Genomic DNA, 13,123 nt, shown 5'->3' with positions numbered 1-13,123 from the left:
TTGATTGGTTTTCACAAAAATTATAGCGTCTCCAAAATAGGGGATTTTTTTTATTAGTAATGTTGACGATCTGCAATTTTTATCATGACTGCGACATTATGGTGGACACATCGGACACTTTTGACACTATTTTGGGACCATTGGCATTTATACAGTGATCAGTTCTATAAAAATGCACTGATTACTGTGTAAATGACACTGGCAGTAAAGGGGTTAGGTGTGTTCTAGTGAGTGATTCTAACTGTGGGGGGGGATGGGCTTCCACTCACATGACAGCGATCACTTCTCCCGATGACAGGAAGCAGTAGATCTCTGTCTTGTCACAAGGCAGAACGGGGAAAATGCCTTGTTTACATCTCCCCGTTTTGCGGCTCCATGACTGGCGGAACATTGAGTTCGCGATCATGCGGTAGTGCGCAAGCGCTGGCTAGCCCCACCAATTAAAGGGGACATACAGGTACGCCCATTTGCCCACCACTGCCATTGTGTATATGGGCATGCAGCGGTCGAGTGGTTAAAATGATTGTAAGGGTTCTTTGTTGTTTAAAAAAAAAAAAAAAATGTCATACTTGCCTTCACTGTGCAGCTCGTTTTTGCACAGAGTGGCCCCCGATTATCGTCTTCTGGGCCCCCCCCCGATGCTCTCGTGGTTCCTCCCCACTTCAGATAACCCCCTAGAAGAAGTGCTTCCCTGAGGGAGTTACCTTGCGGGCACTCTCCTGAGTCCAGCATTTGGCGTCCACAGACACCAAATGTATGACTCGGCCCCTGCGCCCACGTCATTGGATTTAATTGACAGCAGTGGGAGCCAATGGCTCCGCTTCTATCAATTTATCCAATCAAGAGCCGAGAACCCCGGGCAGGGAGACACCGCGTCCCCCGCCAGGACAAGTTCCAGGGCTCAGGTAAGTAAAGCTGGGGGTGCACTTGTTTAACCTGTGAATTGTTGTACATACAAAACCAACAATAGTGATCGACTTAGCAGCACTGATCTATAACAAAATGTGGGAAAAAGATATGACCTGACACAGCCGCAGCAACAAAACCATTGTATATAAAAGAAAATCAGTGGGACTTTAGATGAGATATGTTGCTGTAAACAAGTGTGTATACATATAATTGAAACTTTTATTTTGCAAAACACAGTTCCGTTGTCTAGAGATGCATGATACAGTTTACAACGTGTGTGTGTATGTATGTGTGCATGTGTATATATATATATATATATATATAACACACACACACACACACACACACACACACACACACACATAGATGTTGAATGAAATGGATTGAAACCAAACAGTTTGGGCAGCCTAAGGGTCAAAACTCTACGCGTTTCGTGGGTTACGTTCACTCATCAGGAAAAGTGAGGTATATAGATAATTGTGAAAATGTATAAATAGTGCCCTTCAAAAAAGGGAAGAAATGATCTGAGATTTGGATTATGTTACTTACAGGTAAGCTCATGTTGCGTTGGCTCCCCTGGGGACCATAGAAAAGGATGGAAGCCCAAACTTCCTTTTCTATCGTCCCCAGGGGAGCCGACGTGAAACATGAGCCTACCTGTAAGTAACATAATCCAGATCTCTGATAATTTCTTCCCTTTTTTGAAGGGCACTATTTATGCATTTTCTCAAGTTATCTATATACACATTTTTCTGTACTTACAGTGATACGTTTTTGCATCCATACTCCTGATAAGTGAATGTAATTCATGAAACGCGTAGAGTTTTGAACCTTTGGATGGCAAGACAGTTCGGTTTCAATCTATTTCATTCAACATCTACCTATTTGTGTGTCTGTATGACTATTTCATTTTTATTGAATGTTCTTGGGGTATGTTTATTAAGATGTCAGCTAATTTTTATATATATATATATATATAATATAGTCTGTATTTATTGGCGTATAACACTCACTTTTTCATCATGAAAATCGGGTGCAAATAGCATGTGCGTGTTATACACCAATACAAAAATTTTATTTTTTTCCTGAAACTTCCCTCTTAAAATGAATGTGCGTGTTATACACCTGTGCGTGTTATATGCCGATAAATACGGTATGTTGTAAACTGTATCATGCATTTCTAGACCATGGAAATGCGTTTTGGATAAATAAAAGCCTCAATTATATTTATACACATTTCAGATTATTTGTTTACAGCAACATATCTCATATAAAGTCCCGTGACTGATAAACATTGATCCATTAGTCAGAAATGTGTGTGTGTGTGTATGTGTGTGTATATATATATATATATATATATATATATATATATATATATTTATTATTGTGTGTATATATATTGTGTGTGTGTGTGTATATATATATATATATATATATATATATATATATATATATATATATATATACACACACACACTAGACTCTCATCTGCACAGACCTGCTCCAAAAGCAATAATTTATGATTAGTGATTCAATAGCCACCACCGTCGTGATCACTCCATAGTAATTGTTTAGAGCATAAAAGATAGTTTCATTGCGCAATATCGCTTAAAATAATAAATTGCATCTTTATTAAAACATATATAAAAATGCCCACTCACACTTCAAACATCCTGTTAGATCACAATGGAAGGTTTTACACTGAGAGCTCGTCACCGCTTCTCCCAGGTATAGGAGACACCGGGAGTGACGTAACCAGCACCGCCTGATGCGTTGCGTCCCTGCCTGATCACGTGACCTCTTCAAGGTAGTGAACCTATTGACAAGCTTCATGATTTGAGAGCCCTGACTTGTTTACAGGCAGCCATCGTGAAGGTTGAATCATCGGGTCATCTCACCCTTGCATATTACAGCATTACAATGAAGTTAACCACTTGTCGACCAGCAGCCGTCATTATACTGCGGCAAGGTGGCTCAATCCCGCGAATTGCCGTAAATGTACTATGGCTTGGGATCTCACTTTTTGGCTACCAACGGGGTAGCCAATCAGCGGGCCGGTGGACTCCATGTCAGCCGGCCACCCGTGATCGTTCCCCACAGTGACGGAATGGGGATCTGCCTGTGTAAACAGGGGAGATCACACAGATCATGTCTTTCTGCTATGCAGGATCTGTGTGCAGTCACACAGTCCCCCATACAGGTAGAAAACACAAACTGGGAACACATTTTAACGCCTTGATCGCCCCTGATGTTAACCCCCTTCCCTGCCAGTGTCATTAGTACAATATATTATGCATATTTTTAGCACTGATCCACAGTAATAATGTCACTGGTTCCCAAAAAAGTTAAAAAAAAATATCAGGTGTCCGATCTGTCTGCCGCAATGTCACAGTCCCACTAAAGATCAATGATCGCCACCATTACTAGTAAAAAAGAAATAAATCCGCTTCTTTGGGTACAGCGTTGCACAACCGCGTGACTGTCAGTTAAATAATTGTCAGTGTTATATCACAAAAAATGGCCTGGTCAGGAAGTGGGTAAATCTTTCTGGGACTGAAGTGGTTAAATACTTATTATTATAAGTATAAGTATATTATTATAATACTTATTTAATTATATTTGACCACTATAATCCCCGTTGTTATGTAGTTCAAATAATGCAGATTACATCAAAATCTCAATGTATTCAAAAACCCCCACAATGCGCTTTACTATAAACGACTGTATCTAGAAAATTTACTAATTGCTACTAGGATAACGGGATACAGTGCCTTAAAAAGTATTCATACCCCTTGAAATTGTCTACATTTTGTCATGTTGCAACCAAAAACATAAATGTATTTTATTGGGATTTTATGTGATAGACCAACACAAAGTGGCACAGAAGTGGAAGGAAAATGATAAATGGTTTTCGTTTTTTTTTTTTTACAAATAAATATGTGAAAAGTATGGCGTGCATTTGTATTCAGCCGCCTGAGTAAATACTTCATAGTACCCCCTTTTGCTGCAATTACAGCTGCAGATCTTTTTGGGGATGTCTCTATCAGCTTTGCACATTTAGAGAGAAACATTGCTGTCCATTCTTCTTTGCAAAATAGCTCAAGCTCTGTCAGATTGCCCTGTCTGTGAACAGCAATTTAAAAATTTTGCCACAGATTCTCAATTGGATTTAGGTCTGGACTTTGACTGGGCCATTCTAACACATGAATATGCTTTGATCTAAACCATTCCATTGTAGCTCTGGCTGTATGTTTAGGGCAGGGCTCGACAAAACCCGGTCGCCAGGTCGCATTGGCGACTAGAAATAGCGACCTCGCGCCTGGGGCAGCACAGCTGGGGGTATCCTGTCTCTGTGGACCCCCCCAGCGTGATCGCGTCGGGCCGTTCCGCCGGCGGCCGAAAATTTAGGCCGCGGCTTTGAGGCCTTCTGCGGTCCTATGATTCCTTATGGAATCTGGCGCCCTCTTGTGGTCGTTGTTGGTATGACAAACCAGCAATGCTAATTTCCTCTGCAAAGTTTCCTCTGCCTGTTTTATATTACCTGCATCTTCTTCCCTTTATTTAGAACCCCCTAAACATTATATATATTTTTTATTCTAACACCCTAGAGAATAAAATGGTGGTTGTTGCAATACTGTCTGTCACACCGTATTTGTGCAGCGGACTTACAAGCACACTTTTGTTGGGAAAAATAATTTAGTTAATAAAAAAATAAGACAACAGTAAAGTTAGCCCAATTTTTTTTTATATTGTGAAAGATAATGTTACGCCGAGTAAATTGATACCCAACATGTCACGCTTCAAAATTGCACCCGCTCATGGAATGGCGACAAACTTTTACCCTTTAAAATCTCCATAGGCGACGTTTAAAAAAATTCTACAGGTTGCACGTTTTGAGTTACAGAGGAGGTCTGGGGCTAGAATTATTGCTCTCGCTCTACCGATCTCGGCGCTACCTCCTATGTGTGGTTCGAACACCGATTTTATATGCGGGCAGGACAGGGCGCGTTTAAAAATTATTATTTTTTCTGCTTATTTTAACTTTTTTTTTTTTTCCACTGTTCTTTCTAAAAAAAATGTTGTGTCACTTTTATTCTTATTACAAGGAATGTAAAAATCCCTTGTAATAGAAAAAGCATGACAGGTCCTCCTTAAATATGAGATCTGGGGTCAGAGAGACCTCGGATCTCATATTTACACTAAAATGCAATTGAAAAAAAATTGTCATTTGAAAAAAATAAATAAAATGTCCCTCTAAGAGCTATGGGCAATGACTTGGAGACGGGGGGGGGGGGGGGGGGGGGCGGCGATGGCGCTGCTATCTTCCCCTCACTCGTCTCCATGTCAGGCCAGGGACAGGTCCGGATCGCCGTCACGGACCTGGCTCCTAACTTTTTAAGCTGGCTCCTAGATTCCAAGAAAATTTGTCAACCCCTGCAGTAAAGCATGCTTGTTATACTTCCGGTCTCCTCTGATGCTCCCCTTCTTTCATAGTCCCCAAACTATCTATCTCTGGATAGCACAGAAGGTAGGTGACATTCTGCACATGCTCAGTTTGGGGGTACTGCTAGTTTTTTTTTCTTTGGCCCTGTGCTGATCACATGCACTCAATCAGCACTCTGCAGATAAAGGGTCCTGCATCCTCATAGGGCAATCATGGGAGAAAGAAAACTCCTCGTACAAGCTTTAACCAGACAATGATAGAAGTCGCAAGACTGCTATATACTGCTGATGAGAAAAGGTATTTAGCAGTTTATATTTACTAAAATAATTGAATTTTCATGTTCTGTGTACTGTGTGGAGAACAGATATAGTGACTGCAGGGTCCTGGGTTTAGTAACACTTAAAGTTCAAATTAAGGGCATTGCTTAAACGCTAAACTTCCTACATTACTATAAGCTGACAAATTAGATATGAAGCTTGTAAAAAAAAATGTGCATAAATGTATAGATATATAATTAATTTTTCAATACTGCAATTGTATCTGATATTTACATTATTAAAGTTGAACTGCAAACACAACCTCCTGAGCTCGACCATGGTGTTTGAGACCTGATAGTGTATCTTCTCATCCAGTTTATAAGATTAGCGCCATCAGCCTTGTTACCCTCTTAAAACTGTGGTTCATAGTAGTTAGTTAGTAAGGTTGAATAAAGACACCAGTCCATCCAGTTCAACCTGAGTGAGTGTCTACAATTGTCCCTATCCCTGTACATTGCACACTCACATGGGTCCCTACCCTCAAGGAGCCCACAATCCAAGGTCCCCATTCATATACTAGGGCCAATTTTGGACAGAAGCCAATTAACCAACCTGCATGGCTTTGTATTGTGGGAGGAAACCCACGCAGGCACAGAGAGAACATGCAAACTCCAGGCAGATAGTGTCATGGTTGGGATGCAAACCAGTGACCCTTCTTGCTGTTAGGTGAGAGTGCTAACCACTACACCACTGTGCCGTGGTTGTTCTTACATGTGCAACATCACAAAACAGCAAAAAGAGGACGCACCAGCCTTGCGCATTATCTTAATACACGGTTTATAAATTATTAAAAATAAGTAATATATTCACAAATGGATTGTGTCAACCAGCATATTAATAAACATGAAGCAAATGTCACCAGAGCAACAACGCTTAACCTATGACTTACATGTTTCGAGGGGCAGTCCATCTTCATCAGAGCCAAATTTGGCTCTGAAAAAAAGGTGTATTACAGAGCAGCCAACGATGCAAATTTGTGCAGAATAAATTGTAAGGCTCCTGGCATCCCTGCCTGTGGAGACCAGTGAGCCAAAAACCATCCTGAGCCATGTCCTTTAAAAATTAAAAGTAAGATGGGAGGGTGGAACCTGATGGGACTGGCAGTCAAGTTAAGGGTGGAATGGAACAGGAACAGGAGAGGCACATATAACAGCCTTATTTCTTTTTATTTTATTTTTTTCATTTCTTTCTTCCAGAAGACTTTTTGGAAGTCCAAACTGCCAAAAATAACACTGAAACTTGGATTTAGCCATTTGAATTAATGAAATACAGTTTTAATTTAACTTCATCCAAAATTCAGAATCCATTCTCATCAATAACCATGCCTAAAAAAATGTTGAGTATTAGTAAAGCCGCAAACCATTTTTTAGTCCTGTGTTGTGCTCGGGATCGTTCTATAGATCAGAATTTTTAAATTCGGTTTATTTTTTTCATGTGAAGTCCAATGGCTGACTCTTCAATTTGTCTTAATAATGCATGAGCTTTGACTTTAGCATGGTGACATTTCTGTGGCAAAAAAAACAAGCCAAACGTCCAACAAAGAAAATTATCTGGGGTAGTAAATTATTTAGAATTACATATGCCAAAAAAGTGTGTTCCCTCTCAGTTGTACAGATATTTATTTTGTGTACGTTTCAAGATGTGCAGTTATATGGAACATTTGTGAAATTAAGAATCGTGAAACCCATTAAACCTTTTTCATAAAGTGCTATATCAGCTCTCTACGAAAGTTTAAACTGTATGCCTTAAGAATCAGAATCATTTTTGTGAATGAAGGCAATGTTTTAAGCAACCCAGTTTACAAGTTCAAAGAAATACAATCACCTCCTGCCATAGAATTTCTTATGCCTTAGTGAAGTCACTAGGTCCTGTTAAGCCTTTCACGACCAGAGGTCATTGGTGCCTAGAAGTCAAGGTTAATTTACAGGTAGGATGAGTGGAGATCAAAAGCCTGTCCATGAACCAAATGGCACAAGACCCAGAGATATGGTATGTCCAAGGACACCACTTTGGGTTGGAGTCCTCAAATGTGACGAATATCAAATGGCTTTACTTCACCAAAAGTGAAATTAAAGCTAATTGATGTTTATCCATCTTGATGACTCCGACCCATCCTTAGACACACACTGGGCTTCACCATCATTCAGTTCACCGATGGGCTTTTGACTTCTTTCCATCCTAATAATAGAATACCCCCCTGAGAGCAGATAGAGGATCCAGGATTGGGACCCCCCCCAGAGTGTGGACGCAGGGCCTCTTCTTTACCTGCATTTAGATAGTTGTGTGTCTCTACCCGCCTGGGTCACCACAACATCACTAGATGGAAGACCTTTTTTCTTTCTTTTAATTTCTCTCTAATCCTAAAAATTGAGGAAATAACTACATTATAGATGCATACTATACGGGCTCTCCCGCCTCTTTATTCCAGTGAATACCTCAGGCCTTTTTATAGGTCTCCAATCTGCCTTTTTGGTCTAACCCCTCAGACAACCACCACTAGAATCCCTGGTGTAATTTGGCTGCTTCAGCATACATTAACGAAATTGACAAACTTTTTTTTTTCTTTTTTATATTATAGGCTAACAAATGCTAAAAAAAAGTTTGAAAAAAGTAGACTGATTTTCTGTTTTTGAATTAAATTATTATTTTTTTAATGCTGTAATTGTATCTGACAGGAACAATATTAAACATAGGGACACTCATCTTTCAGCTGCAGTGACACCTGCAAGGCTTCATTTTTTAAAATGTGTTTTTCTAACACTATAATTTTATCTGACAATACCAGTATTAAACACAGGTGCCCTGTCTGCAGTAGCACTTGGAAGGCTTATTTTTTCAAACACTGTAATTGTATCTGACAAGAACAATATTAAACATAGGAACACTGTCATCTTTCAGCTGCAGTGATACCTTCAAGGCTTAATTTTTTTTTAAATACATTTTTTTTTAACACTGTAATTGTTTCTGACGAGAAAAATTATTAAAACAGAAGTATGTGTTTCAGTAAAATAAAAAAATCATACTCGCCTAGGTGGATGCAGCATCGTTCCGATGCTGCAGCTGTCCCACGCCAGCTCTAAGGCTAACAACTTAGTGATCAAACATCATCAATCACCGGCACTCTGCTCTGCCCCTTTCAGAGCTCACTGAAATGCTGGGCTGTGCAGGGGGCAGAAGAGGCTGGCTCAGGCTCTCAGAAGCTTGCTGAGAGGCTGAGGCAGCTACCGATCCAGGCATCTGGGTGGATCCCGACTATATGGGATCTTTTCAGATTCTGTATGGTCTGGACTGGCTCTGTGACATCAGCTTTAGTCCACTGTTGACTGTAAAATGGGTCATAGGAGTGCAGAACGAACTGCACTCATGTGGTCCATAGAAGTACAGCCAAAAAAGCTTTATACTTCTCCTTTAACCACTTGCAGCCCGCCATATAGCAAAACGATGGCGCCAAAGTGGTTTCAATATCCTGACCTGACATCATATGATGTCTTCAGGATATTAAGCCGCTGCATCGCGGCGATCATTGTTGCGGTGTGTCAGTCTGAGGATGCCCACACTGGACAACCAGGGATGCCACCAGACCACCAGGGATGCCCACCAGGTATGCCAATCAGTGCCCACAATGGGCATCACTGATTGGCAAGCATTATTGCTTGGTACTGATTGGCATCCATCAGTGCCACCTATCAGTACCCATCCATGCTGCCTATCAGTGCACATCCATTCCGCATATCAGTGCCACCTATCAGTACCCATCTGAGCCACATATTAGTGCCCATCAACGCCACCTCATCATTGCCACTTCATTGGTGCCACCTCATCGGTGCCCATCAGTGCTGCCTTATCACAAATTTACAAAGTTTTGTAACTGAAACCCAAAAAAGTTTTTTTTTTTTCAAAAACTTTTGGTCTTTTTTTTATTTTAGCAGAAAATAAAATTCCAGAGGTGATCAAATACCACCAAAAGAAAGCCCTATTTGTGGGAAAAAAATTAAAATTTAGTTTGGGTACAGTGTTGTACGACCACACAATTGTCATTCAAAGTGCGACAGTGATGAAAGCTGAAAGTTGGTCTGGGCAGGAAGGTGTATAAGTGCCCTGTATTGAAGTGGTTAAACAAGGAACACTGTCCTCTGTGCTGCAGTGTTATCTGCCAGGCTAGTATTGTAATTGTATCTGACAAAAACAATATTAAACACAGTAAGCTGTCATCTTCAAGCTGCAGTTGCATCTACAAGGCTTTTTTCAGTGAAGCCTCCGGCCTGCATTTGTTTACTATGTCAAAAGATATAGTGATCTCATGATTGGGAACAACTGTGATTGGTTCCTTTCTGTCAGCGAGGACCAGTGTCACCGCTGACTGCCAGCATTCAGAGCTACCAGCCATGGAGGGAGATGGCTGTTGGCTCAGTTACAGTGGAAGTTTACCAACACATCACCAGAAGAGGGTATAGTGCTGGTATACAGATTATAGGCGTAAAATGGTTCAACAGATGCAGCCATTTAGCCAACAATATGGCCACACCCCAATTTACTGACATGCTCACTTTAAAGGTCCATATAATGCTGACCCCTCTAAAGAGGATGAGAATTAATATTTATATTTTGAAGTGTTACTTAAAAACAAAAAAGTATACAAAGACCCCAGTATTTGATTTTTGGTATGTCCTGTGCTGTTTTCATTCAGTTCACACTTAATACTGAAAATGTATAGAGCACCAATTGTTTTCTCTGCATGTGATGTGTCTGTCCGTAGATCCATGGACTCCAGCTAAATGTGCTGTTACATTTATAAAAGGAAAACAAATTGCTGCATTCCATGAAACCATTGTGCTCTGACATTCAGCAAGATTAATTTACGGCCTGTTTTTCATTAAGAATCTGTACACTGTAGACTAGACATTCCTTTGCTAAGTTCTTTAATTGCTCTCAAGACCTATAAAAGCATACATACTGCAATCTACATTAAAGTAGAACTGAAGGCAAAACTTTTTTTATTTTTCATTTTAGATATGGTAAGGAGGGTTAAGTCCCTTGTCCAGTTTATTTTGCAATTTGTGTCCCCCATTGGGGAGTTTTCCCCTTCACTTCATGTCCTGTAGCCACAACTAGAAATGTGAGGAAATCGCTCCAAAGTGAGGGAATCCCTGGTTGTCACCAGAACTGGTGTCCCCATTGGGGGAATTTCCCTTTTACTTCCTGTCCCATAGTCACAACAAGAAGTGAGCAGAAATCCCTCCAAAGCGAGATCCCAGAATTGGTGTCCCCATTGGAGACATTTCCTTTTCGCTTTCTGTTGTATAATCGCAACAGGAAGTGAGAGGACATCCCTCCAAAGTGAAATAATCCCAGGATGTCACCAGAACTAGTGTCCCCTTTGCATAGATTTCGCTTCACTTACAATCCCATAGTCACAACAGGAATTGAGAGAAAATCCTCGGAAAGCAAGGGAATCCCTGGTTGTCACTAGAACTAGTGTTCCTTTTGGGTAGATTTCCCTTAAATTTCTGTCCCATAATCACAACCAGAAGTAAGCATAAATGCCTCCAAAGTGAGGAAATCCCAGAACTAGTATCACCATTGGAAACCTTTCCCCTCACTTTCTGTTGCATAGTCACAACAGGAAGTGAGAGAAAATCCTCGGTAAGTGAGGAAATCCTGGTTGTCATCGGAACTGGTGTCCCTATTGGGTAGATTTACCTTTAAATTGGTGTCCCATAGTCACAACAGGAAGTGATAGAAAATCACAGAACAAAGCTCACTATTGGAAATATTTCCCTTCACTTCCTGTCACTTCACTTTCTGTTCCATAGCCACAACAGGAAGTAAAAGAACATTCTTCCAAAGTGAAAGAATCCTGGAATGTCACCAGAACTAGTGTCTCCATGGCAGAGATTTCGCTTCACTTACAATCCCATAGTCCCAACAGAAAGTGAGAGAAAATCTCCGGTAAGTGAGGAAATCCTGGTTGTCAACAGAACTGATGTCCCTATTAGGTAGATTTCACATTAACATTTCGGTTCCATAGTCACAACAGGAAGTGAGAGAAAATCCCAGAAGAAAGCTCACTATTGGAGATATTTCCCTTTCACTTTCTGTTCCATAGCCCCAACAGGAAGTAAAAGGACATTCCTCCAAAGTGAAAGAATCCCGAGATGTCACCAGAACTAGTGTCCCCATTGCAGAGACTTTGTTTCGCTTAAAATCTCATAGTCCCAACAGGAAGTGAGAAAAAATCCCCGGTAAGTGAGAGAATCCTGGTTGTCACCAGAACTGGTGTCCCTATTGGGTAGATTTCTCTTAAATTTCTGTCCCATAGTCAAAACATGAAGCGATCGGAAATCACTCCAAAGTGAGAAAATCCCAGAACTAGTGTCCCTATTGGGGAGATTTGCCTTTGCTTCCTGTCCCATAGTCACAACAGGAGGTGTGCGTAAATCCCTCCAAAGTGAGGAAATCCCAGAATTAGTGTCCCCGTTGCAATGAATTCAATTTGCTTACAATCCCATAATCACAACAGAAAGTGAAAGAAAATCCCCCAAAAGCGAGGGAATCCCTAGTTGTCACTAGAAACAGTGTCCCTATTGGGCAGATTTCCCTTCATTTTTTGTCCCATAGTCCCCACAAGAAATGAGCGAAAATCCCTCCAAAGTGAGGAAATCCCAGAACTAGTGTCCCTATTGGAGATATTTCCCTTTTGCTTCCTGTCCCATAATAACATCAGGAAGTGAGTGGAAATCCCTCCCAAGCAAAAGAATCCCAGGATGTCACCTGGACTAGTTTCTCCATTGGAAGATTTCCCCTCTATTCCTGTCCTGGTGACGACCCAAAATGTAGGATTTTCTTTTAAGTTTGCTAATAACGGTAAACCGGACAAATAGGGAGGGTGAAATCTCCCTAATGGGGCCAGAAAAAAAATATATAGGGGTTCTATTCCCTCTCCACTTTATCCAGAACTAAACAAAAAGTTTTGCCTTCAGTTATAACTTAGTTTAAATTACTTATAACCCCCCAAATTATATATTTTCTGAAAGTTACACGATATTTGCGCAGCCATTTAAGAAACACAATTTTTTGCGGGGAAAATAGACTAACATTTATTTTAGGGCACATAAACATCATATAATACCCAATTTTGGTGTAAAATATAAAAGATGATACTACGTCAAGTAAATGGATACCTAACATGTCAGGATTTAAAAGTGTGTATAGCAGTGAAATGGTGAAGAAAGACTACAAACTAACAAGCCGCCTTGTGATAGCACTGGGCAGGTGATAGGCATCATTTATGGAGACATTAGGGGTTTAATAGGCTCTGATGTCTCCCCTGTCCTCCAAAGTGGCTAGCCAAGCACAGGTCATGTTTAATGAGCTAATTCTCCGGCTGTAACAGCCAGGAAATTACAGCTCTGAAATTGGAAGGGTCTAAATCATTGTTGTTTCCGGGATCATT

General features: G+C 40.6%; 1 protein-coding gene across 1 annotated transcript in view; it reads right to left on the bottom strand.

Moving 5' to 3' along the window:
* AR (androgen receptor) overlaps window positions 1-13,123 on the bottom strand; it is a 352,766-nt gene that overhangs the window by 128,074 nt on the left and 211,569 nt on the right. The gene's annotated exons all lie outside the window — the stretch shown is intronic.

Source organism: Lithobates pipiens, unplaced genomic scaffold (genome assembly GCF_037356315.1).
Source record: "Lithobates pipiens isolate NorthernLeopardFrog02 unplaced genomic scaffold, aLitPip1_a1.2 Scaffold_1, whole genome shotgun sequence".
Classification (NCBI taxonomy): Eukaryota; Metazoa; Chordata; class Amphibia; order Anura; family Ranidae; genus Lithobates; species Lithobates pipiens.
Note: the sequence above shows the minus strand (reverse complement) of the source record. Positions and strands in the feature narration are given on the sequence as shown.